Here is a 24641-nt window from a genome sequence, read left to right on the forward strand (position 1 = left end):
ACAACGTCTATGGTGTCGTATCTCTCTTCTCTCTCTATCTATCAGTCTCATACACTTGCACGCATAGTGTCCATTCACTTTGTTTGTGATCATAACACTCTCTCAGTAAGAACGGAAGGCTCTCCCTTCCATTAGAACAAAAGGAACCTTGAGCACAATTCGGAGCATTCATCTTGAGCAAAGCGCAAACATTCATTCCGCTGCACCTACATTGGTATCAGAGCTTTGACAGTGTTCTGTATAACTCAAGGAAAGAACCACAAGAATCACAAGAATTTTTTTTGCTTGTTGACGTCGCACGAACCGAAGTTCGCTTGGGCATGTTGATTCCTAATCGTGTTTTTGAAGAGTGACAAGAATCTGAGGAAAGAAGGGCTTGTCCAGCCTCCCCTTGTGTCTCTTTTCAGTCATTGAGAGCGGACCGTGCACTTAGCAGCCGGCCAATCGACGTGAGGTGGGAAAAAGCAACCTTGGTGTGAGCGCAAGGCCGCCAAGGGGTGCGCCCGCGGAAAAGAGCAGAACTCGGGTGAAGAGAAGATCCTTCTCAAACATAGATTGCAAGCGAAAGAAAACCTTAAGAACCCAAGAACCTTAGATCCACAAGAACCCAAGTTCCTTGTGAACCTAAGAACCCAAGACCACAAGAACACACAAGTACCCACGACTTCAGAATGGTCATCACTCGAAGTGGAATGGATACTTCGCTTGGAGGTGATGAGCATGAAAGAGGCGAAGAAGAATTTTCCCCACCAGGAGGTTTTTCCGACCCTCCCCCTTCCCCATCTACGTCAAGGATTACACTAACTCCTATGGAGGAGTTGGACCAGATGTTTATGAAAAGGAAGTTAGAACGCGAAGCAAGACATGCAGAAAGAATGACAGAAATGAAACGCAGCAGACACGTAGAAAGAAGAGCAGAAATGGAGCGCAAACACCAAGAAAGAATGGCAGCCGCCGTCAAAGACAAGAGCGACCAACACATGAAAGAATTCTTGTGACTCTTTTCTCAAGTTCAGGCACAGATTCAAGAGATTCGGGGAAAGGAGACTCTCTCAGTCTCTACTTCTCCCAAGCATGACACACAGGATTTGCATGATTATGAGAAGCATGATGGATTGAATGACAATGATAAGCATGATGATTTGAATGCTAATGATGAGCATGATGATTTGGTTGACAATGACAAGTATGATGATCTGCATGATCAAGATGTGATTTCTCACAAGCATGATGATTTGCATGATCAAGATGTGATTTCTCACAAGCATGATGAGTTGCATGAAGAAAATGTGATTGTTCACAAGAAGGATGAGGTGTTAGTTGATACTTTCTCTGGTGAAGCTAACCTCATTGTAGAGACGATCAATTACGAAGACGCGATCTTGGCTCTCGAGTCGAGGTCCAAAGAACCCCCACAAGACGATTCGACCCCTCAGAAAGAACCAATCTTGGCTCTCGAGCCTAGGTCCAAAGAACCCCCCAGGAAGTATTATGTGTTCGCATGATTGATACGCACGCATTGTTCGAGTGTTTCATTCGTGATCGTTTCTTGTATTTTCGTGAGCATCTTTATGTGATCCCTTTTACTAGGCATGACATATTGTACGTTGAGCACGTTTCACTCATGAATGAGCACGAGTGTATGCGGATTTTTCATGAAAAGCTGAAAAGTATGCATTCAAGGAAGTCACATTTCCTGTCTCTTCCTTGGCATGACACATTTGTAGAACGAGCACATGAAAGTATGAGCATCACGCATGGGCATTTCTGTTGTGAATTGCCATAGTTAATTGCTTTAGATCAGAATGACAAGATTCGATCTCATTGTTTGCATGTGTGTGGTGAACGGTTTGGCATTCCGTCTCTTTGTTCATCTACATTGCATGCACAGTCTATTAGGACGACAAGATTTTTTCCATATGTTCATGGTTTTCTGTTGGAAATGGTTTTAGGAATTTTTAGCCATGGAGATTCTTGAAGAAGAAAGAAGCATGACACCCGACGAAGTTGAAGCATTGAAGGAGCCACAAAAGACTTTGTGTCGCTTTCGGCGCGGCCCAAAGAAGCAAGCATTGCAGACCTTTATGAAGTTCAAGTACCACACGACCCACATATCCGAGTGGACCGGCGAAAAGTCCCTTCCAGGATTCCGAATGCTACTGGCAATCTCCCTCGACGCCATACAGTTCGATACCAGTACCTCACTTTGAAAAGGAGGGGATGTCACGTGACACATCCAACCCTATGTGTCCGTGGACAATCTACAACACGACAAGGGTTCAGTCAGTCCAGTCAGTTTAGATTAGAAGTGATCTGACACTTTTGCGATTCTATTCGTAGACCGTGCATGCCCAGTCACTTAGTGTAGATGCATATCCTCTGGTTGCACACAGCATGATCATAAGCATTCCCATCAGAATCCATCAGAATCCTTGAAGGGAATTTTCTAGTGCATTTAGCCTATTTTACCTATTTTTGACATTTTTCACTTATTATTTTTAAGTGACTTTTGTTGGAAAGTAGGTAGGGCAAATTGAGTAAGTTTGTATATAAGCAAACCTAGACTAGCACTAAATGGCACAAGAGGCAACATGAGCCAAGCTCAGCAAGCAACTTCTCAAGCAAGAATTTGGTGGTCTCCCCTCCAAGCAAGGACTCAACCTAGCGTTTTCTCCAGCAAGTACCATCGCAAGCAAGTCTCAGCACCTAGCGTTTTCAACCCAGATCGCCCTCCACTGTAGCTGGCGTTTTTCAGCCATGAAGCAACCGTAGATTCAGCCCGAAAAGACCATCAGTTTCAGCCCTTGAGAACTTGCAGTTTCAGCCCTAAGGAAGTGCAGATTTTCAGCCTTAAAGACCCGCAAAATCAGCGTTTTCCTTTGTGTTTTCAGCAACAACAGATTTCAGTCCATAGCGTTTTTGGACAGCAGATAAAAGATTGCAGATTTCAGCCCTTAGGTCGGTGTTGCCATTCTCGTTGTCATCGTCGACATAGCCTAGACTTGCATCAGTCACATGCATTCAGTTTGTACCAGTTTGTGCAATCATAAGTAGACCATTCTCGCCGACGAGAGTGGGACCTTCGGAGGAGGGCTTTACGTCTCTGGTGTCGTATCTCTCTTCTCTCTGTATTTCTCAGTCTCATACACTTGTACGCACAGTGTCCATTCACTTTGTTTGTGATCATAACACTCTCTCATTAAGAACGGAAGGCTCTCCCTTCCATAAGAACAAAAGGAACCTTGAGCACAGTTCGGAGCACTCATCTTGAGCAAAGCGCAAATATTCATTCCGCTGCACCTAACAAGTCACTGGGTGTAGATGCATATCCTCTGGTTGCACACAACATGATCATAAACATTCCCATCAGAATCCATCAGAATTGTTCAGGGGAATTTTCCAGTGCATTTAGCCTATTTTCACTTTTTTTGACATTTTTCACTTGTTATTTTTAAGTGACTTTTGTTGGAAAGTAGGTAGGGCAAATTGAGTAAGTTTGTGTATAAGCAAACCTAGACTAGCACTAAACGGCAGAAGAGGCAGTAAGAGCTCCACTGCTCAACAGGCAACTTCTCAGGCAAGAACCCCTTGGTGGCGATTTTCCCTTCAAGGCAAGACTCCAACTCCTCTAGCGTTTTTGGATCTCATCGCCCTGGCTCCAGTTGATTGGCGTTTTCAGCAGTCCTCCCATCTCCTGCAAGTTACAATCACTAGCGTTTCCACCAGAAGTACCAGCCAGCCTAGCGTTTTTCATTCCAGCAAGAAGCGCTGCAGATTTTCAGCCTTTGCAGAATTTCAGCAGGACATATTCAGCGAGTTTCCATAGCCATTTCATCCCTACAATAGATGCATATTTTCAGCCCTAAAGATCACCAGAATCAGCGTTTTCCTTAGCGTTTTCGGCAACAACAGATTTCAGCCCATAGCGTTTTTGGACAGCAGATACACACTTGCAGATTTCAGCTCTTAGGTCGGTTTCGCCATCCCCGTCGTCATCGTCGACATAGCCTAGACTTGCATCAATCTTATGCATACCGTTTGTACCAGTTTGTGCAATCATAAGTAGACCACTCTCACCGACAAGAGTGGGGCCTTCGGAGGAGGGTTTTACAACAGTCTCTGGTGTCGTATTCTCTTCTCTCTCTATGTTAGGTGCAGCGGAATGAATGTTTGCGCTTTGCTCAAGATGAGTGCTCCGAACTGTGCTCAAGGTTCCTTTTCGTTCTTATGGAAGGGAGAGCCTTCCGTTCTTAATGAGAGAGTGCTATGATCACAAACAAAGTGAATGGACACTGTGCGTGCAAGTGTATGAGACTGAGAGACAGAGAGAGAAGAGAATACGACACCAGAGACGTTCTAAAAACCCTCCTCCGAAGGCCCCACTCTCGTCGACGAGAATGGTCTACTTATGATTGCACAATCTGGTACAAATGAATGCAGGTGACTGATGCAAGTCTAGGCTATGTCGACGATCGCGACGGTGATGACGAAGTCGACCTAAGGGCTGAAATCTGCAATCTTTCTACTGCTGTCCAAAAACGCTATGGGCTGAAATCTGCAAATCTTGTATCTGCTGAATTCTGACTCTATGTCGATGACGATGTCGATGGCGACGATGCGACGACGACGCGTTGAAAATGCAAATGCTGAAATCTGCGTTTTCCGGGCTGAAACTGTAAACCTTGCGGAAACTGACTGTGCGGCGAGGAACTGCTGCGGGAAGGTGAGGTCTGCGAGGTTCGGGACTTGATCTGCGGGTACTAACTGCTGAAAACTGAAAACGCTGATGTTCCTTGACTTTCCGTCGCGGAGAATCTGCAAAACGCTAGGGTTGGCTGTAGATGCAAAAACGCTAGGGTTGAAAATTTGCAATTCTGACGCCGTTTGTCTTGCAAATGCAAAACGCTAGGCTGCTTTGATGTCCTGCTGCTGCCGGAATCTGCAAGTGCAAATCGCTGGCTGATTTGGTCCAAAAACGCTAGGTTGTTGTTGAGCAAAAACGCTAGGTCTCTTGGGGGGTTCTGCTGAGAAGGTGCCTGTTGAGCATGTGCTCCTGCTGCCTCTTCTGCCATTTAGTGCTAACTTTGGTTTGCTTATATATTTTCTTACCCAATTTGCCCTACCTACTTTTGTTGGGAAGTCACTTAAATTAATAAGTGAAAAATGTCAAAAATAGGGAAAATAGGCCAAATGCACTGGAAAATTCCCCTAACTAATTCTAATGGATTCTGATGGGAATTCTGATGATCATGCTATGTGCAACCAGAGGATAAGCATCTATGCTAAGTGACTGGGTATGCACGGTCTACGAATAGATCACAAAAAGTGCCAGATCACTGCTAAATCTAGACTGACTCGACTGATTGAACCCTTGTCTTGCTGTAGCTTGTCCACGGACACATAGAGTTAGATGTGTCACGTGACACTCTATCTCTCAGTCTCATACACTTCCATTCACTGTGTCCATTGCACTCTCTCATTAAAGAACGAAAGGCTCTCCCTTCCGTAAGTAAAAGGAACCTTGAGCACAGTTCGGAGCACTCATCTTGAGCAAAGTTCAAACATTCATTCTGCTGTCCTAACATCGCAAGCCTTGCATGTCCGGACGAGTTCGACCCATGGGTTCAAACACCGATAACTTGAACTCCGACACAAGGGTCCAAACTATTTATAGGGAGCACTGCTTGTCCCTCTCTACCAATCACAAGTCTCTCTCTAGCTGAAGCTAGTGGCGGAATTGCCTCTGACTAGAAATCTGGCGTCGTGGCCACTGTGGTCGCCACCACGTGTGCTATGCTGATCTCCTCCATGAAGTTGTTATCATCGTTATCTCTGTCTAGCTTGCCTTTACCTTTGTCCTCTTGTGAGTTCTTGCATTTGTCTTTGGCTTCAAACTGTTGAGCCAAACAAAGCGTCGTCACATTTATAGGAGCGGTTGTCGGATCTCATGGGTACTGAGGTAGCTAACTGAGCACTGGTACTGTCGACCTTGTCAAGCGTGCCTTTGCCTTTGTCCTCTAGCAAACTCGTGTATTTGCTTTTGGCTTCACAATTTTGAGCGAAGCAAACTGACAGCTTCCTTGAGAACTTTGCCTGTGCATAGGCTGGAACAGACTTGGACACTCCAAGTCAAGAATCAACCGCGACAGCACCAAATAACCACTTCAAAACAATTCACAGATCACAATAGATTTGCACTGGCCCGGCGGAGTTCCGTGCCTAGAGATATTGGCCCCAAAGATTGGCACCCCTTTCGGTATTTCTTTTTATATTAATCAATCATCAAAGTACAAAAGAGCGGTTAGGGTTTCACTCTCAGACTCTGCGTTTAGATGCTCTGAGAAGTGAGGCCCTCACCACTAATTTAAAGGTTACAAGGGATGCCCAAAAGCAGAGCCCCAAAAGCTTCAAATCAAAAGCAATTGCTCTCTCTCTCTCTCACAGAGAGTCAAAACATGAAAGCAAAAGCATTCTCTCTCTCTTTCTCATTTAAGTAGAGAAAAAGCGAAATTTGCGTCGCTCATCATTTTCCAAAAAAATAAAATAAAATTTTTTTTCAGCCTCCGCGATTTTCAGAAATTAGGGTTTCTGGCAGAAATTAGGGTTTGCAGGAATTTTAGGGTTTTTGGCAGAAATTAGGGTTTCTGTTGTCCGCCACGTCATCACTTTGTGACATACCCCCCTCTTGAAAGCATTGTAATCGACCGCGATTACGCTTGCAAAACCGACAAAAGCCATAAACCGTCTTAGCAGACACTGACTGTTAGTACCTACGTACTAGGAACACACATCTAGCACATGTACAAAATCGACAGTCACATCACACGACATCACAGGACATCACCAGACATCACAGGACATAACATGACATTCAACATTCATTCGGATCTTAGACCATGATTTATCGGCAATGTAGCTAGCAATCACATCTAGGTTCAATCGGGACCTCATCAATGTCCGATTGACTAACCCATATTGCAACCATGTCTATTCGAGATCAATCAGACCAAACTGCTGCAGTCATTTTGGCTATCAGTTCCTGCACTCACAAGAAGTCAAGAACAAATCAGTATCATAATCAGGAATTCCATTTCATAAAGTCATCCAGCAGAATACTGTCAGCTCTCAGTATCCCTGAAGCTCAAAGAGACATCAGTGACTTTAGTATCAAAATCGAGGCATCTGTTGACAAAGGAGCGGAGTAACTCCCCTCTTGTGCATCCCACTGCACCAGACATCAGTGACTTTAGTATCAAAATCGAGGCATCTGTTGACAAAGGAGCGGAGTAACTCCCCTCTTGTGCATCCCACTGCACCAGATCTTCGGCCAAGCTGAGTTTCTGGGTTCCGTTTGGAGTAGACTATGCTAAACCAAAACATCGAGGTAAAGTTTCACAATCCGAGGAGTATCTGCTAGGTCCTCCTCCTCCATCCACTTCGCATCAAATGCAGGAAAGTTCTTGAACTTAACCAAGAACCGCCTTCGGACTTTACCTTTCTTCGTATCATTATGTGCCAAGAACCGCATCAAATGCAGGAAAGTTCTTGAACTTAACCAAGAACCGCCTTCGGACTTTACCTTTCTTCGTATCATTAAGTGTTGAAATCGCCGATATTTGCCACGCTTAACATTAATGGACTCCGGTCGAAGCGGGGGGAGTTGGAGTACATAATGTTACAAAAGACTTGGAATGTGGTGGGTCTCCAAGAGACTCGACTATTTCAGGGTGCATGGCCCCTTAGAATGGCGGGGTATTCGACATTCCAAGTGCCAGGGTCTGATAAACCAGGGGCCAGGGGACTTGTGACCTTGGTCTCCCAGGAGCTCAGAGCCTTTGAGTTGGGAATGTCGGACGTAAACTCCTTGTTTGTTCAACTCTTTCCTTTGAATATGAAGGATGGTTGGATTTATGGAAATGTTTATGTCCCGCAGAGGCAGTTAGTGGATGAACGAGCAGACGTCTTAAGCGCGTTAGCTTCGAAGCTTCGTAGGTTGGGCAGAAAGGGCCTTCCTCTCTTGATCGGAGGGGATTGGAATCTTAGACGGCGCCCGATGAAGAGATGGCTGGGGAATGAAGACCTTGATTTTAAGATTGTCCAAACGAGAGGCTCTGGACTCTCGTATCACTCTTCTCGTGGTAAAGGACGATCAGACATTGACTTCTTTTTGGCCAATGATCTGGCCCTTCAATTCCTCGGCCATGCCAGTGTCCAGAGATCGGTGGATGTTTCGGACCACTGCCTGTTAAGGTGAAGTTGGTGTGTGATGCGGTGTGTGCGGAGCCCCCCCCACCCCCCCCCCCCCATTGATGCGACTAGAATTGAGCCAGCGGCTCAACTCTTTTTTACACCCCAACTTCTGGGATTCCCTACCAGAAGCAGCGGAGGAGGGGGAAATCACGCAGGCGGCGGTGAACCGTCAGTCGAAGAGCTTTGAGGAGGCAGCTGAAAGAGTCTCTCGAGATGTTGGTGCGTTCTCCGTAAGGCCCCCAAGAGGCCTAATAGAGGCTTTAGGCTAGACCCGAGAGCCCGGAGATCCATCAACCGAAGACGGGAAGCTTGGAAGTCTCTGCGGGATGCAGAGAGTGATTCCTCTAGTGAAGATAGGGCGTGGAGGAAGTTTGTTGAATGCCGAAAAGAGGCGCGAGCTGAAACGAAGAGAAGCGAGAGAGAGGCTCTCAAACGATTCATGCTCAAGAGCGTCGAATTGGCAAGATGCAAGGAATGGTATGCTTGGTGGAAGCATATGAAAGCCGTTCTAGGGGGGAGCAGAAAAGGAGGGCCCGCTCAACCCCTAAGAGACCAGAACGGCGAGCTGCAGGCGGACGAAGAGAAGATCCGAGACATTTGGAAGGATCATGCTTCTCGCATCTTCGCCGATCCCTCCGGGCACAGCAAGGACCCAGAACACTGGCAAAACCATGCTGTGCGACTTTGGCCTAGAATAGAGGACATCAATGACTCTGTTAAATGGACTGAAGTTCGAGAGGTATGCCGCAAGATCAAGCGGCATAAAGCAGCTGGGATAGATGGCATTCCCCCTGAATTTTTCAAGATCCTTATGCAAGACAAGGGAACTAGATCGGATCGATTTAAACCAAATACAGACATGGGAAGAGCAGTCTTCAAACTGCTATGTACTTGGTTTGATTCAGGGAAGTTGCCGGAGGCATCATCTACCTCGGTAGTGGTGTATATCCCGAAGAAGGGTGATCTTTCTAATCCGGACAACTACAGAGGGATTTCTCTGATTCCAATCTCTCTGAAGCTCTTGACCTCACTTGTGATCAATAGGATCTCAGTGAAACTTGAGGAAAGAAACTTCTTCTTGCGTGGTCAAGCCGGATTTCGGACTCAGGAGGAGTGTGTGGCACAAGTGATTGCCTTGAAAGAGATTGTGCTCAGACGAAAGGTTGTTAAGAAACCGACGTTTGCGGCATACATTGACTTTGAAAAGGCGTACGATACAGTGCCACACGAGGCGCTCTTTTTAAAGATGGAAGCCATAGGGATTGGAGGTCGTTGCTTGAATTTCTTTCGAGCCTTGTACCAATCTTCCAAGGTCAGAGTGCGGGTGGGAGCGAAGTTGAGTGAGGAGGTCCAAATCGCCCGTGGCGTGCGTCAAGGGTGTCCCGCGTCGCCTACTCTCTTTAATATATTCATTAATGACATCTTGGATGAGAGTGCGACTGACCTTGGGGTGGCTATTCCAGGCCTACTCCTGAAGATCCAGGGCCTGCTTTTTGCAGATGATTTAGTTTTATTTGCGGAGTCTAAGGAGGAGTTGCAGGCTAGTTTAGATAGATTGCATAGTTGGGCGGAGAAGTGGGGGATGAAGTTCGGCATAAAGAAATGCCAGGCGACCGTGTTCAACGGGGACCTTGAGGAACTTATTGCCTTCAAACCCCACATCGGACCTGAGGAGATTCAGGTAGCTTCGGAGTATAGGTACTTGGGCATCTTAATAGACAGCGAAGTCTCGATCGATACTATCCTTAAGGATAGGATTGAAAGCGCACGTAAGTCTTTGTATGCCCATAAACATCTTCTATGCTCTAAGAAAATTCCGATGTGGTCAAGGTTGGCCTTTCTCAAGGCGTGCGTCTTCCCAGTGGCGACTTATGGAGCGGAGATTATGGGCTCACATGACATGAGGAAGTTGAACCCATTAGAGACGCTTATAGCAACTGGAATGAGGTGGGTAGTCGGTAAGGCCGCGAAGTCGAGTTCTGTGGCAGCAGCAACTCTTCACCGGGAGTTAGGGCTCCCCCCCGTACCAGCTTATTGTGCAGGACAGAGGGTACGAGCTTTTACCAAGTACGCAGGTCTAAAAACTTGGATTGCAGATTTGGTTAATAATATACCAGAATGGAACCAATTCAAGAAGTGGACCTGGTGTAAAAGGACAAAGTTTTGGGGGCAGAGGTATATCAACGGCGCTTCTGTTGAAACTGCAAGACAGGAGAGCTGGAAGCTCTGGGAACACTCACATCAATGTGTCTCCCTTGATCCTTATATCGAGAGGAAGTATGAGGACACGCGTGGATACCTCTATAGGCAGAGCATTGGGAAGAACCCCGGTGGGATGGAGGAGAAAGTCTTGTTACTAGCAAGAGTGGATGGCTTAAGGCTTAAGGATAAGATTGAACGGGCACAGTCGAGGACTTGCCCGTTATGCGGAATGGAAGAAGGTTCAAGGTCACTTATGCACCTGTTGGTACAGTGCCCTGAACTGGACAATCTCAGAAGCTCGATACGACCTTGTTTGGAACATGCTAGACGGCTGTTAAACAATCCGAGCGGTGAAGATACCGAAGTGTTACTCCTGGGAGGGGAGATTAGCGGAAAGCGATTGCCAGGATGGGTTGTCCCTCGTGGGGCCCATAATGGTCGTCGTGGACCGCAGCTGAGGAGTGCCTATGCGGATAACGTTGCAGCATTCCTCTGCGGGGCCGTACCGCGATACTACAATGCTCTGGCCCGTGAGGGTGTTGAAAGCTCGTAGGGCTTGTAGTTATTGCGTACGGTGCGGTCCCGCCTAACATGGTCCTGGGGCTTTCCGAGCAGGCCTTGGTGACCATGGTTGGCCGGATCGGGATGCCTCCTTTGAGCCGACGCCCACCTTGGGTATGGCAGTCCTACCGGACATCTGCTGGACGGGGGCCTTTTTCTACCAGGCGAAAATCCTGGAGTACCTGGGCAAGATTCAGTACGGTCTGTGAGTTACAAGGGTTTGTCCCTCTCTCTCAGCCTTGGTCCTTAAGTGCATCACTGAATTCGTTTGGTGATTTCCCGACGTTACCCTCGGGTGGCGTGACTAACAAGGGAACATGGACTGACTAACATGGCATGAAAAGACTTTTTACTCCCCCGAGGGGGAAACTTGCTTCCATTCCCCGTTGACATGCCACGATACGGCATGGAGGCGCTTTTCCCTTTGTCGGCAAGTCCGCAAGGTAATTTGTCTTTGACTCGTTTGCGTGCACGCGAAGCAAAGGCAGTTCCTTGCTGGCTTGCCGGCTCTAGCCCAAAAAAGTAAAAAGTAAAAAGTAAAATTATGTGCCAAAATCTGTTCAGGAACAAGGATCTCCTCGTTTTCTTCCACTTTGGGTTGCTCATCAGGCTCCCCATCATCAGGCACATCACCCTTAACAGGTTTCAAGAGACTCACATGCAATGCATTGTGAATCCTCCAAGTATCTGGCAGTTTCAATCGGAAGGAGACATCATTTATCTTGTCAGTGATCTGGAAAGGTCCGTAGTATCACATACTAAGCTTTGGAAAAAGCCTCTCCTTTCCCTTTTTCTTTCTTAGGCGTGCCTTCTCAAAAGTAAGAGCACCTAATCATCCTCCTTCAGTTTCCAGTCGCGACGATGGCGATCCGCTGCCTTTTTCTGTCGTTCTTGAGACTTCTGCAAAGTCTTGCGAACCTTGGCAAAAGCCGTATCCAAGTCTCACGAATATTCATCCGCTTCCAATATCTAATCTTTCGTGCTCAGGAAGGATGGAACCTTCGCAGCACTTTCAACAATCTCACATGGCGTCTTCCCCGTCGAAGAGTGTATCGTGTTATTGTAGGCAAATTCCACCAAAGGTAAGTTCTTTTCCCATTGAGTCTTCTGATGCGAGATACAAGACTTCAATAAATCTAAAATCACTGAATTGGCAATCTTAGATTGCCCGTCTGTCTGCAAGTGGAACGATGACGAGAACTGCAACCGCGTGCCAATGTTCTCCCAAATTGCCTTCCAAAACAAACTCATAAATCTGGGGTCTCTGTCGGAGACAATCGTCTCAGGCGTGCCATGTAATCGGAAAATCATCATGATCATTCTGTATTCTCGGGAGATAAAAAAAAAATGAAATCCATTTCAATATTTTCCCAGGGGCGGGTGGGTATGGGTAAAGGTTGTAACAATCCCTGTGCCTTATGCGTGTCAAACTTGACCTTCTGGCATACCAAGCAATTGCGCACAAACTCTTCCACATCCTTCTTCAGTCTGCGCCAAAAGAAATCTCTCTCTACCCCTTTCATGGTGGTAGCAATGCCGCGGTGACCCGTAAAAGGTGGACAGTGGCAATCAGTCATAACCTTTTCCCTCAACGGCTGTGTAACTCACAACATAGTCTTTTTCATCAAGTAGCCTTCCCGAAGGGAGTATCCAGCTACTGTCTCCCCATCCCGTATCCGTGTGAAAATATCTGCAAAATCTGTATCTGTGGCACACTGATCGACCAGATCCTCGAAGCTCCTATGATGTATCGCGGAAATAGCCAGAACCAAGAGTTTTCGAGACAAAGCATCTGCCACCACATTCTTCTGTCCCTGCACATGGACAATCTGGAAGTGGAACTGTGACAAGATGTTCACCCACCGCATCTGCTTTTCCGAAAGCTGCTTCTGTGACAAGAAGTAGCGCAAACTCTGATGGTCTGTAAAGACAGTAAAATCCGCTCCGAGTAGGTAATGCCGCCACTGAGTAAGAGCGTGGACAACCGCCAAAAGCTCTTTCCCATAGATCTGTGCTGTCATCTCCGGCCTAGAGAACAAACGGCTCTCGTAAGCTATGACATGGCCTTCTTGCATCAAGACCGCACCCAGACTACGACCACAAGCATCACAAAATACTTCAAATGACTTCTGCAAGTCCGGCAAAGTCAAATTTGGTCCTGTAGTGAATTTCTGTTTCAATGTCCGAAAGGCAGTCACCTCTGTGGGTCCCCACGAAAAAGGTACTCCTTTTTGTGTCAAGGTATGCAAAGGGGAAGCAACCTCTGCAAACTTTCGTATGAACCGCCTGTAGTACGAACACAGTCCCAAGAAGCTTCTAACTTCATGGACATTCCTCAATTCGGGCCAATCACGGATAGTCTCTATCTTGGCCGGGTCCATTTGCACTCCTGCTGTGCTGCTGACACAATGTGTCCCAAAAAGTGTATCTTTGGTAGGAAAAATTCACTTTTCTTAGCATTAATCACTAATGTGTGATCTCGTAATGCCTGAAAGACTTGAAGCAGATGATCTCTGTGTTCTGCCTCATTCTTGGAGAAAACAATGATGTCGTCAAAGAAAGTGCCAACAAATAGCCTGTACTCTCGAAAAATCCTGTCCATCATCCGGTTAAATGTCGCAGGAGCATTGGTTAAGCCAAAAGGCATTACCAAAAACTCAAATAACCCAAAAGTCGTCGGAAAAGCTGTCTTGTAGACATCTCGTGGCGCTATCCTGATCTGATGATATCCACTCTTCAAGTCAATCCTCCTAAAGCACGAGGATCCCTGTAACCTGTCGAGTATATCATCGATCCTAGGAATCGGAAATCTGTTCTTGATGGTGATTTCGTTGAGAGTGCTATAATCAATGCACATTCTCCAAGATCCGTCTTTCTTCAAAACCAACAACACTGGAGGGCAATACGGTGAAGTACTAGGCTGGACAAGACCCTTTTCCAAGAGGTCTTTCACTGAGTTCATAATCTTTTCATTCTGTACTCGGCTCACACGATAAGGTGGCCGATTCGGTGGCGTGCTTCCAGATATCAAATCAATGGTATGATGTTCAGGCCCTCTCAAAAGCAATCGGCATGAGCGTGGAGAAAAAAATCTTGGCGTTCTTTTCTTCAGGTCAAAACATATTCAACCTTTATCCATCGTTCAGTTCTCCCCAAAGAATGAGTAAGAAAACTGAAGTTTATCAAGTACAATCTCTAAGCCCTTCATTTATCAAAGTCGCTTTCTCGGCCCGGTAGTCAACCACGGCGTAGTTCTTGTGGTACCAAGGGATCCCGAGTAGAACGTCACTCGCGTGCCCTGAACACCACTGTCATTGCAAACGAAGTTTGCCAATGCTCGGTGTAATGGCAACATCCCATCCGGGTGCCAGTCGAACGACCTCCGCCTGTGGCGTCAGTCTGTCGGGCGTAGTTCCAAATCGAGCCGCCAATTCCAAGTGAAAAGAAGTTGGCCTTGGCTCCTTCAAAAGAGCTTCCTGATCCTTCACTTTGCCCCCAAAAAAAGCGGCAAAGTTTGTACTTTCATTCATTTGATTCGGTGCAAGTCCCACGCCATGTGGTACTAGTTCTACTTTTCTATCCGCCTTTTCTGCCACATTCCTCTGCTGCTCTCGAACTCTCAGACCTGTCGTCGTCTTTATCATTCTGTTCTTTCTGTGCCTTATCAGGGCACTTCGCGGAGATATGTCCATGTTCCCCGCATCCAAAGCACTTTCCCTCTCTCATGAAGCGAGCTCTCTCCTCAGGAGTAAGCTTGGGTCGTGCATCCTTTTTCTCTGGCTTGCTCTTTTTCTTTCTACTTTCATTCCCAGAAGTCTGTTCGGCTCGTTGTGTCATGGCCTTATCTGTGGGGTAGGTCAAACTGCCAGAGTGAATGGCAAAGCCCTGCTTCGCATGACTCATCAACTCCTGAATAGGAGCTGACTTCTGTTCCAAGCAGTGATTTCGGATTTCTGTAGGTAGACCCAAGGTAAACTGCTCAATCTGTTCTCTGAACGAGATCTTCTTGAATGAAGAGGCGGGTAGAAAAGAGCTCCAGAATCTTTCACAATAAGAATTCACTGTATCGCTCTTGGTCATCCGGAGATGGTTCCAAGCAGCTCGTATATCTCGCTCAAACTCTTGAGTCAACCAAGAAGAAATAAAAAGTCTCTTGAATTTCTGCTTTTTGCCGTGCTTTTTGTCTTTCTTTTGCACGTCGAAAAGCTGAGCAATCCGTGCATCAACCACGTTCTCCAGTTCTTGCTCCGTATATTTTCTTGGAGGTAGAAGGTTTCTTGAGAGCGGGTTTCGGGAGTGGTTGTGGTTCTCTGCCACTCCGTCTGTACCTCTTCCAAAGAGGTTTGGTTCATATATTTTGCCATCTTCGGGTCCTTGGCAAAATTGAGCATCATCTTTGTTGCATCGCTGATCAACTGGCGACGCTCTATCTCTCGCCGCTCCGCCTAAGTAGGCCAAGGCGGGCCATACTCTCTGCCTGAATCTTCGTTGTGATCCCAGCCCGCATCTCCAGATGCAGAGGGAGTCGACTGATCATTGCCTAAAGCCATAGGTGCCGCGGAAAAAAAATTCGGGGATCGGATTTCCCGTAGAAGAGAAATCGGCCGTGCTCTGATACCACTGTAACAGACTTGGACACTCCAAGTCAAGAATCAACGGCGACAGCACCAAATAACCACTTCAAAACAATTCACAGATCACAATAGATTTGCACTGGCCCGACGGAGTTCCGTGCCTAGAGATATTGGCCCCAAAGACTGGCGCCCCTTTCGGTATTTCTTTTTGTATTAATCAATCATCAAAGAACAAGAGAGCGGTTAGGGTTTCACTCTCAGACTCTGCGTCCAGATGCTCTGAGAAGTGAGGCCCTCACCACTAATATAAAGGTTACAAGGGATGCCCAAAAGCAGAGCCCCAAAAGCTTCAAATCAATAGCAATTGCTCTCTCTCTCTCTCTCACAGAGAGTCAAAACATGAAAGCAAAAGCATTCTCTCTCTCTTTCTCATTTAAGTAGAGAAAAAGCGAAATTTGCGTCGCTCATCATTTTCCAAAATTTTTTTTAATTTTTTTTCCAGCTTCCGTGATTTCTTGAAATTAGGGTTTCTGGCAGAAATTAGGGTTTGCAGGAATTTTAGGGTTTCTGGCAGAAATTAGGGTTTCTGCTGTCCGCCACGTCATCACTTTGTGACATAGGCTGCTAACTGGAAAGTGGTCGATCCACATTCCATAGCCGTGTGTTGGTGTTGGTGTTGGTTCTCCATTGAAGTCGAAGCTAGGTGGGAACCTCGTCGAGGGTCTCAAAAAAATTGCCCCAAGGCACATGACCCCTCCTCCCTATGCAATGGTTTCCAGCCCATCTACGCCAGCGATTTCAGCCAGTACCATCAGCATTTTCAAGCATCAACATCAACGTTTTTCAGCCTAGCAGATTTCAGCCCTTTACTGCAATCAAGTTGCAGGTTTCATCCCTTCACCAATAGCGTTTTCAGCATTTAGCCTTAGCCTCGCAATACCAAGTACCTACAACAAGTATCAAGCATTAGTATCCAATACAATCAATACCAAGCACCTGCATCAAGTTCCCGTCAGAATCTCAACATTTAGGATCATTGTATAAGCATTTTGTGTAAGTAATAAAAAAGCAAGTACTTGCGCTGGCAACAGAGCAAGGAAGCCCTTGAGGGTGGTTGGGACTCTACATGCCGTGTCGCCTCTTTTTTCTCTCTGCATCTCTCTTCTTCATTGTGTTCAGTTTAATTTCTCTTTTCGAGTGAAGTAAAGTAACCTTATTTCGAAATGCGTAGCACCTACTCACCTGTTTTTAGAAAAATTCAATTCTCATAAGATTCCCCTTATCTCACCGTACCCCTTTCTCTCCCCCTACCTTGCACTAACGCTCCCTTTGTGCTAAACTTCTCCACCTACTTTCCACCCTGCACGCCTTCTCTATCTCCTCGTACATCTCCTGCATTATGGCTATGGAACAGCTTGCGCAGAGAGAGAGAGAGAGAGAGAGAGAGAGAGAGAGAGAGAGAGAGAGAGAGAGAGAGAGAGAGAGAGAGAGAGAGAGGACCTTGTCTGCTCAGTACCTCACCAGCTTTCCCTCACCTCTGCATTGCACTCTCTCACCCCCCTCTTGCAGCCCTTGTGCCTCCCCCTCTGCGATAACGGGTCCATCATCTCTCTCTCTCTCTCTCTCTCTCTCTCTCTCTCTCTCTCTCTCTCTCTCTCTCTCTCTCTCTCTCACAACTCACGCTTGCGAATAAGCTTTTGGAATTGTAACGGGTATCCATGGAATGCGGGAATTGGCATTGATGAGGTTACCAATGACTCCGATGTGATACTTCTTGTCGAAACATGGGAGCATGATGCGCAACGAATTCTTGGATTTTACAAATACGATGTGCATTCTTTGATGTGGGCCAAAAATGCAAAGCAACAAAGAGGCCAAGGAGGCGTAGCATGTATGACCAAAAAGGGTTTGAAAGATGTTTCCATTGTCAAAGAAGATAAGTATAAACGCTACTTATGGCTGAAAATCAGCCCACCAAATGGTCAAGTCATGTTTGTGGCCGGTTGCTACATTCCTCACTATGACTCCAACTTTTATGCTTGCTTGAATATGGATAGAGATCAGCCCTTTGTTGAACTAGAGGAAGACATTGCTCATTACAAGGATCAAGGTGAAGTCATTGTTTTTGGAGACATGAATGCTCGCACAAATATGCTACAACACGACACACAACAAGTAGACATGCCGCATGTCTCAAGAAGAATGGATGACTCATACATGTATAATTGAAGTTCTAATGATGCAAAAGAAGTGGATCACTATGGAAAGTCACTTCTACATATGTGCAATAGTACCGGAATGCTCATTGCAAATGGTGTATCTCTATGGCAAGGCACCAATGACTTTACATGTAGAAAGCACAACGGTGCTAGCGTGATTGACTATATGTTGTACTCGGAAGCCACTCTAGAATGCATACAAAGCTTTACACTTGGTGAATGGAATCCGGAATCGGATCATAGGATGTTATGTATTGACCTCAAGTGTGGTAAACGGCCCGAGCATGTAGCCTCCAATCATGATGTGAATCATTTGTACCTACGTCTAGACTTCAAACGAGCACTTATATATGCTGATATGGTGGACCAAATGTTAAGCATGATAGAGCATCAAGAGAGCCCAACATTAGAATGCAAGTGGAAAGTTTTCAAAGAAGTAATTTTCTCTTGTGCGAAGGAATGCTTTTCGGTGAAACACATGTCTTGCAAAAGGTCTAAGAAGGGTAGCACCAAGAAGAAATGGTTTGACATGGAATGTAGTCAAGCCCGAAAACACTTGCTAAGATTGGATGCAATCAAAGACAAGGAAGTTTACTTGGAATGTTCACACACATACAAAGCACTTGTTCAAAAGAAGAGGAGAAGGTGGGAAGTCGAAAAACAACTTCTTTTAGCACAAGAGAAAGCACATGCATGTGGCAAGTTTTGGCAAAATCTAAAAGGCAAGCGCATTGAGAGCTTTGGTGACTTGACTCTTGAGGATATGTATATGCATTGTAAGAATCTCTATGAGCAACCCAATGTTGATAAGATGGAGTGTTGTAGCTCCCTTCCGTTTATGTCTCCCTTCTTTACCATTGAAGATGTATGCCGCGCGCTTGAGAAACTTGCTACTCGCAAGGCAGGTGACCTTCAAGGTATCAAGGCTGAAATGATTAAATGGACAAGCAAGAAAACACGATATTGGTGAACAACTATCGCACTATAATGGTTGGTTCTTTAATGGCAAAGTTATTTGGATGTATCATGGAGATGAAGATAAGTGAATGGGCTGAAAAGAATGGCAAACGTGCACTTGGTCAAGCAGGTTTTCGAAAGCATCATAGCACTATTGATCACCTTGTCACTCTTCGAGTTCTTATGGAAGCGTCTCGATTGAAAGGAAAAAAGTTGTATTGTTGCTTTGTGGATTTCAAGAAAGCTTTTGACATGGTACCGCGAGGAAATCTTTGGAGACGTATGCAAAGCCTTCAAGTGTCGAGAGAATTTATGCATGCAGTCTTTCGCATCTACCAAAAAGTAATATGTCGATTACGTATGGGAGATGGAATTTCAGAATTTTTTGCAAGCACTATTGGTGTCAAACAAGGATGCCCACTTTCCCCAACCCTCTTTGGGCTACTCATTGATGAATTGGAATGCATGGTTCTTGACTTTATGCAGCAAGAAGGCATAGAAGAGGTTAAGATTGGAAATGCGGTGATTATGCTTTTGCTTTATGCCGATGATGTAGTGCTCTTGGCACATACCTTAGAAGATGCACAAAAGCTTATGAGTGTCTTGGAACGCTTTTGCCTACATAGCGGGCTGATCGTGAATGGATCCAAAACCAAGGTTATGCTTGTAAAGACCCTCAATGATGAAAATCCATGCATTGTATATAACAATGAGAAACTTAAAGTGGTAGATCACTTCAAGTACCTTGGCCTTGAGGTTCCATCCAATCATAAATGGAAGGATTGTGCAATGCGTCGTTTGGAAGCCGGAAAGAGGGCCTATTATGCATTTGAGAACATGTGCAATGCAGGAGAGATCAAGTGTTGGGCTCTTAAAAAGTACCTCTTTGACACATTGGTGACACCGGTGCTTCTTTATGGAGTGGAGGTGTGGGGTGGAAGCATCGGGAAGTCTACTTGGAAAGAGTTTGAGAATGTCCAAAAGCGTTTTCTCACCAACTTTCTCCAAGTGAAGACACAAACACCCTACATGCTCTTACTTCTTGAGTCCGGATTGCTTCCCATTGAGGTCTTGGGCATGCAAAGGGTTGTGGAGTACATGCGTAAGACACAACGTAGCCCTTTGCATCGACTTCCTAGAATCGCATATGAAGCAAGTCAAATGGTTCAAAAGACATGCAAGAGCAAAATACTAAGTTCGGGGTGGATGCTTGATATTAAGAAATGGTTTGGAAGATGGGATGCATGTCACTTGGTCAAGGATGCGTCGATCGACTCCCAAGTTAATGAGGCCTTCTTACAACGCCAATGTATCACGGCTTGGGAGAAATCCGGAGGTTCTCGCTTCAGCCATTACACCACACACGTTGCCCCAAACTACAAATCTCTCTTCTTCTCGGAACGAGGTAACCGAACCCATTCCTACATCCTTGAGCCCATCCCATTGAGTGCGATCCGCACCATTGCCTCCATTCGTCTTAGCTCCCATTCTCTACGTTGTGAGACCGGACGTTGGGGCACTGGCGAGGAGTGTCATCGACTTTGCACCTTATGCCCTCGTCAAGTGCGAGAGAGTGAGTACCACACGCTACTTGAGTGCTCAGCTTTTGACCACATTAGGTCCTCTTTTCCCCATATATTCAGCCATGTTCTCTCCCTACATACCTTCCTCTCCCAACCACGATGTGGACTCTCTATTGCGACGCTCATTTCAGCCATTTTTGAGTATCGAGAGTCACTTATGAACTCCACTCACACCACGTGACATGTTCATTTGGTCCCATAGGACATATTTGACCTCCCAGGACGATAATAAAACTATCTATCTATCTCTCTCTCTCTCTTCCAGGAGCCCTGCACCAAGGGGTGGCTTTTTGATACTCTAGTCACACCTGCCATGATGTATGCAGCCGCTGTATGGGCTCCAGGGCTATCCGCATCCCTATGGACATAGATAGAGCGCCCACAGATCATCATGATCTCCCGTTTGCTCCACAGCAAACCCTTAGTACCACATGATATCATCAGAGCAGAGCTAGCTACCCCACCGATGCTAGTAGAGGCTCTCTTTCAGACAGTTTGTTTCATACAGCGCATGCGAGAGCTCCCACCAGACAGACTCACCCGTAGAGCTATTGAGGCATCGATACAGTTGCATCAGGAGGGGGACACGAGGGCATGGTACTCACAGGTCATAGAGTGGTTTACATCCCATGGCTTGGACATCATGGATTTGCCCCCTTTTCAGTATGATCCTGACTCCCCTCACATACGCCTCTCACACATCGAGAGGAATCGAGTTCTCAGACAAGATCTCTGGCAGCTATACATCAGGGAGACATGGATCACACCCAGAGAGCCTCTTCCCATGAAGAGACAGTACTACAGAGACCACTTCCTCACTATTGTAGCAGATGGTTTCATCCAGAGACCGAGATACATGGATGTCTATATGCCACATAGAGCACGGGTCGCCATCGGATAGCTCAGAGTATCATCACACCAGCTAGAGATTGAGGCAGGGAGAGCGGCACATGTCCCCAGAGGAGAGAGGATATGCAGACTTTGCACAGCAGAGGTTGAGAGCGAGGAGCATTACGTATGCAGATGTAGAGCATATGAGGAGATTAGAGGCAGATATCTGACCTTGTTTGCAGATCAGCCCACTCTACATCAGATCTTTGAGTCCAGAGACCAGCGATAGCTCGGCCGCTTCCTCATAGAGGCACAGCAGCATCGGGACTCTCTCCTCCAGTCAGCACTAGGGATGAGAGACGAGCGCCAGACACAGCTCACGGACTTTTTCCAGAGGACCATAGCAGCACCATCACTTTCGACCACCTAGAGAGGAGTGACTCTACAGCAGGTTGAGGAGGTCCGAGCTCGCAGACGCCCACGCACACATGGACGTAGGGCACCCCTCCTACACCAGAGAGAGATCCAAAAGATCCAGGAGCACTACTACAGATCCTTGGAGGAGCGACGTACTCGGGCTTTTGCAGATCCAGCCGCCATCTTACGCGGATTGTCCGCACCCTACCCACCCATGCATCATGTATTACACCCTGATTATGGGACTGGATGGAGTTAGAGATAGGATAGCATCTCATGATTGTATTTACCCCAGCATATAGAATTGCATCTCTCCCCCTAGTTTTTGGAGCTCCACCCCCACCCTCTTTGTATCACCTCCCCCAAGACATTACACAGGATAGTTTACTTTTACTTTTGTACCCTTTTATCCTTTATGGATACACAGAGGACACCCACCTCATGTACTTTGATTTGTCTCATAGGCCGATTTCGGCCTCTTTATAGACGTTAAAAATCAATCTTTCTTTCTTTCTCTCTCTCTCTCTCTCTCTCTCTCTCTCTCTGCCTGCGCTTCTTGGTCCTTGAGAACTTTTGCTTGCATAGTGGGCTGATTGTAAATGAATCCAAAACAAAGGTTATGCTTGTGAAAACCAACCATAAGGAGAAGCAATGCATTGTGTACAACAACGAGACACTTGAAGTTGTTGAGAGCTTTAAGTACCTTGGCCTTGAGGTTCCATCCAATCACAAGTGGCATGAATGTGCTATGCGTCGTTTGGAAGCGGGAAAGAGAGCATATTATGCATTTGAGAACATGTGTAATGCGGGAAACATCAAGTGTTGGGTTCTCAAGAAGTATCTTTTTGATGCATTGGTGACACCGGTTCTTCTTTATGGAGTTGAAGTGTGGGGCAGGAGCATCTCAAAGTCTACTTGGAAAGAGTTTGAGAATGTCCAAAAGCGTTTTCTTACAAACTTTCTCCAAGTTAAGACACAAACACCATATATGCTCCTACCTCTTGAGTCGGGATCTCTTCCAATTGAGGTTATGGGCATGGAAAGGTTTGTGGAGTACATGATAAAGATGCGTCAAAACCCCTCACATCGACTTCCTACAATTGCATGGGAAGCAAGCAAAAAAGTTCAAAAGACGCATAGAAGCAAGATCTTGAGCACGGGATGGATGCAAGACATAAAGAAGTGGTTTGGGAGATGGGATGCATTACACTTGCTACATGATGCTTCAATTGACTCTCAAGTGAATGAAGCTTTTCTACAACGCCAATGTATTACGGCTTGGGAGAAATCCGGTGGGTCACGCTTCATACATTACACCACCTATATTGCCCCCAACTGCAAAACCATGTTCTTCGCTGAGAGAGGAAACCGTACTCACACTTACATGCTTGAGCCTATTCCCTTGTCCGCGATACGCACTATCGCAACAATTCGGCTTAGCTCCCATTTCCTTCGATGCGAGATAGGGCGTTGGGGCAATGGAGAAGAGTCAAATCGATTGTGCACATTATGCTCACTGCAAGTTCGAGAGTCTGAGTACCACACACTACTAGAGTGCTCAGCTTTTGATCACATCCGAACTTGCTTCTCTCACATTTTCAGCCATAACTTAGACCTACACACTTTCCTCTCCCAGCCAAAGTGTGGGCTCTCCATTGCGACTCTCATCACTACAATTTTGGAGCATCGAGAGTCACTCATCAGCCATACACATACTACATCACATGTAACTTTGGTCCCATAGGTCATATTTGACCTCCGAGGACGATAATAAAATCTATCTATCTCTCTCTCTCTCTCTCTCTCTCTCTCTCTCTCTCTCTCTCTCTGCTTGCGCTTCTTGGTCATGCGCGTGTTGCCTCCTTTGGTTGCCTGTATCCTTCTCCGGACTGGAATATTGAGGGCTCTCGAAAGCGTTCAACACCCTCCTTAACACACACACTATTACACAAAGGCAACGAACAGGGAGATGGTGCAGATAGTATGCTGCCAGCCGCGAGAGAGAGAGAGAGAGAGAGAGAGAGAGAGAGAGAGAGAGAGAGAGAGAGAGAGAGAGAGAGAGTATGGCGAAACAAGCATACATGATTGCATTTGGTTCGGGCGATCTATGGACACAAAACCACCATGCATGCATGCAGACTGACGTCAAGACGCCAGATTGAATGAGAGAAAATAAGAATCTTAAAAGATGCTCACAATTTACTAATTTTCCAAATCGTGGCGCCATACTAGATCCGAGCTTAAATCATTAAACACTTCCGTCGCACCTGACATTGGTATCTAAGCTCTGTGCGTGCTTCGGCTTCACGAACTCAAGGGAAGAACCATCAAGAACCCAAGCAGAACCAAGAACCCAAGAGAACCTCTCTTTAGTTTTTTTTTCTCAAAGAAGCTTTGCGTCCCGACCCCGGACTTATTAGACACTCTCGCCCTCAGTCCATCGCGCATCGGGCGTGCTTTCGTCTCCATCGCGATGTCTTTGAACAAAGATAGACATCGGATACATGAAAATCTAGATCTTGAATACCAAGATTTGCTTGTCTTGAATGCGGATATTGAAGGAGCTCTCTCAAGAAGATCTAGTAAGCAAACAGATTGGATTTCATTAACTTTGAAATGGCTGAAGCCGATACAATATGGACAGACTCGCCCTTAAGTTTTACATCAAGTACAATGGTTTTGTACTTCTATGTGGTCAAAGTCGCTTTTCTCGCCCGATAGTCGACCACGACGTTGTTCTTGTGGTACCAAGGAATTCCCAAGAGGACATCACAACCTTCCAAAGGCATTATGTAAAAGTCCTCATGGCCCAAATACCCCTGACAATGCAACCGAAGTTTACCAGTGACAGGTGTAATGTGGCTATGTCCCTGTCGAGTGCCGCTAGAACTGCCTCTGCTAGTGGTTCCATCCGATCGGATGTGATCTTGAGCTGCGCCGCCAATCCAGGTGAAATGAAGTTGGCCTTGGCTCCTCCATCAAGGAAAATTAGGGCTTCTTGGTCTTTCACAGTTCACTTTGTCCCAAGCTCGGCAAAGTTTTGTACT

General features: G+C 46.2%; 1 protein-coding gene and 1 pseudogene across 1 annotated transcript in view; both read left to right on the top strand.

Annotated features, from left to right (window-relative positions):
* The window catches only part of LOC147450155 (Ubiquitin-like superfamily protein), a 90560-nt gene that overhangs the window by 18180 nt on the left and 47739 nt on the right, over positions 1-24641 (top strand). The gene's annotated exons all lie outside the window — the stretch shown is intronic.
* LOC147450156 (uncharacterized) lies at positions 20971-22200 on the top strand (annotated as a pseudogene).

This window comes from Adiantum capillus-veneris, chromosome 9, assembly GCF_014529385.1.
Source record: "Adiantum capillus-veneris isolate H3 chromosome 9, ASM1452938v2, whole genome shotgun sequence".
In the NCBI taxonomy this organism is placed as follows: Eukaryota; Viridiplantae; Streptophyta; class Polypodiopsida; order Polypodiales; family Pteridaceae; genus Adiantum; species Adiantum capillus-veneris.